Raw genomic sequence first — 3,118 nt, 5'->3', positions numbered from 1 at the left:
GAATTCTACAACTGTAGCCCATGTCATGCAGACGTCTGTATGTGGTGGTTCTTGATGCACTGACACCAGCCTCAGTCCACTCCTTATGAAGCTCCCCCAGATTTCTGAATCGCCCTTGCTTGACAATCCTCTCAAGGCTGCGGTCATCCCTGTCACTTTTGCACCTTTTCCGGCCACATTCTTCCCTTCTTCTTAACACTCTGTTAATATACTTTGATACTGCGTTCTGTGAGCATCCAGCTTCTTTTGCAATTGCCTTTTGAGACTTTTCCTCCTTATGGAGGGTGTCAATGATGGTCGTCTGCACAACCGTCAAGTCAGCAGTCTTCCCCATGATTCTGAAGCCTACTAAGCCAGACTGAGACAATTTCAAGGCTGAGGAAACCTTTGCAGGTGTTTTGCATTAATTAGCTGACTAGATTGGGACACAGGGAGCCTACAATGTTGAACTTTGTCATGATATTCTAATTTTGTGGAATACTGGATTTGGGTTTTTCTTGTCTTTAATCCATAATCATCAAAATTGAAACAAATAAAGGCTTGAAATATTTCACTTTGTGTGTAGTGAACTAATATAACATACAAGTTTCACTTTTTGAAACAAATTATTGAAATAAATGGACTTTTCCTTGATATTCTAATTTTTTGGCACATACCTGTACAACTTTCAATCCCATCTTTCACTTCCAGGTGAAATGAAGATGGACTTTGCACACTTACTTCATTTAGTACTCTTTGTGAACAAGCAGCCGGTATTTGGCTACAACATGAGTCAGTGCTGACATGGGGTTATACTAATGATGCAATGCCCGAGGCATTCTGACAGGTCTGCTGTAGGGGCCAGGCCTGAGCTCCAGGCTGCTGATGCATACTGCTGACAGATATTGACTTCTTCTGAAGCAAGGCCTTGTGTGGCAGAGTTGAAAACTACGATGTACTGCTTGTTGACAAGTGGAGAATGTCAGACACATTCAGGATTTTGAGGCCCCACACCATGACACACTGAAGCAGAGTAAACATGTCTTTGTTAGCCTCCAACATCTACATGCCATGTCTGAATGCTGTGTTCTCCTTTCCTTAAGAGCTGATGGTTGCCCATCCTCTACTCTACTTCTGAACTCCCATATAGTAAGCTTCACCCCTACAGTCACTCCTTTTTGTTCCTTTTCTTGATTATCCAATTAATCAACTACCTCTTGGTGTGAATTAGCCTAGCTTTTCACTCTTTAGCCCATGAGTGACAGATCAAATCTTAGAACAATTGTATAATCAGTCCAATATTGTAACTGGGTTTGTCCTCATTTTGCTGAAATGGAACAACTCTGGAGCTTTTATTCAAAACTTTTACTATTTGCTTCTGATTCACCAATTCACCCAAGCTACAGTGTAAGGTGCTGACCTAACCCTTGAGTACAGTTTAGTTGACTACCTTGCTCAAAGACAGCCTGACCCATGGACAGGATGAAGAGACCTCCAGGTTTAGCTCTGAGATTAGTGGATGACTCACTCTACCTGCAGCCACCTCCATTCTTAGGGGATTACATTTTTCCCACAAAACAAAACATGCACAGAGGTACTTTGTAAAAACACACACCTGGACCACAAAACAGACCTAAATCTTGGTCAAAAAAGCCATTGAAGGCAAACTGCATATGTTGTCATTGTAATGATTTTCAATAAAGCCAGGATGCCAGTGGGAGACATGTCTAACAAATACAGTAAGTGAAGTTAACAGCAGAGTCAAATCCCCACAGGGGATTTGTGAATTCTGATTAAGTTTCATGAACCGAGCAATTCATTTGACCAACAATTACTTGCAGAAATATACAGTATATCCTAGCGATGCAAAACATAATCACAAGACTTCGCCTCCTATTTGAATCAGCTGTTAGTTCATATAATAGGTACAATTATTTCCATAAAGATGCTCATTCTGTATGCAAATACTCTACAAGAATTTTATATTAAGCCAAACATACCAATTTAGATACAAAACAAAAAGCCTTTGTGGCAAAATTTGCCTTACCTGCAAGTTGTGCATGTTCTAGCAGGTCTGCTGAATATTCCAAGGGCTTGCGGAAGTTTATAGATTATGTTAAACTTAAAACAATGACCACAGCATCATCCCTGCAATGGCTCTCTCCATCATACTGTATAGTATCCCATACCTATAAAGAAAGCTACTGTATATTAGTGTGTGTGAGAAACAGTCATGTTCAGTAGCAAATTTGGATCCAAATCCAGGTGAAAACACAACAGGTCAAAGTCTACAGGACTTAAAAAACAGAAACACAGGTAAGAAATACAATTGTTCTTCTTAAGTATCAAAAACTCAGATAATTACCCTGCCTTCTTTTAACAGGTCAACACAAACTAAGGTAAACTACAAAATCTTGTGTTAACAAATTAAACATGAAGTCAAATACAGTAAGTAGCATAACCTTATCTTTCTCCAATGGGTCAAACGTGGTAGGTGAAATAACCTTCTCCTTTTAACAGATTAACACATAATCTTTATATTTCAACAAGTAGAACATGAACTCAAGTAAGTGAAGTCTCTTTGTTCACAGTGTTTAGACATGAGTCCAAATAAGCAAAGTCTGTCTTTGGCAATACTTCATACCAGTTCAAACAAAAAGGGAAGCAGGCTTGGCTTGATGAAGTTCATGGAGAGCAGTCAACGAAAAACTGAACAGTATGGACAACAAATAGGAAACAGGTGTGTGTATTCTAGGCTGTAATAGGAGTGCTAAAAGTGAGGCACATGACTAGGGTGAGGAGGTGGAAGTGTGTCAAAATAAAGGCTTGAGACAGGAAGTAGCTGGAAGTCATGACAGAAATGAGCATATAACTCAATCAGATAAGAACGCACAGATACAGACGTCTGGATTTAGCTCAGCATTTCCAACTTCCAAAAATCACACTTTGAAATAATATATTGTATTCATTAACATTTATCAACTGAATACAGTCTGAGTAATATTTCCTATCCAATGAACAATTGGGGCTTCATACGTTTGAATGTGCCAAATAAAAGCCTAAAACAGCCCCATATCAGAGTGGTGATTTTCATCATTGATAATACATAGCACATTTGAAGAACATTAACATAATGTGG

The 3,118-nt window shown here is 39.1% G+C and overlaps 1 protein-coding gene across 1 annotated transcript in view; it reads right to left on the bottom strand.

The window, feature by feature from the left end:
* The window catches only part of brinp1 (bone morphogenetic protein/retinoic acid inducible neural-specific 1), a 139,417-nt gene extending 136,730 nt beyond the window's left edge, over positions 1-2,687 (bottom strand). The window contains exons 1-2 of the mRNA XM_020600893.1: positions 2,624-2,687; positions 2,027-2,168 (exon numbers count right to left, since the gene is read on the bottom strand). The gene's annotated coding sequence lies outside the window, so the exon portion shown is untranslated. The remainder of the gene's footprint in view (positions 1-2,026; positions 2,169-2,623) is intronic.
* Between the last annotated feature and the right edge of the window lie 431 nt (positions 2,688-3,118).

This window comes from Monopterus albus, unplaced genomic scaffold (genome assembly GCF_001952655.1).
Source record: "Monopterus albus unplaced genomic scaffold, M_albus_1.0 scaffold49.1, whole genome shotgun sequence".
Classification (NCBI taxonomy): Eukaryota; Metazoa; Chordata; class Actinopteri; order Synbranchiformes; family Synbranchidae; genus Monopterus; species Monopterus albus.
The sequence above is the reverse complement of the archived record's forward strand: the minus strand, read 5'-3'. Positions and strand labels throughout refer to the sequence as shown.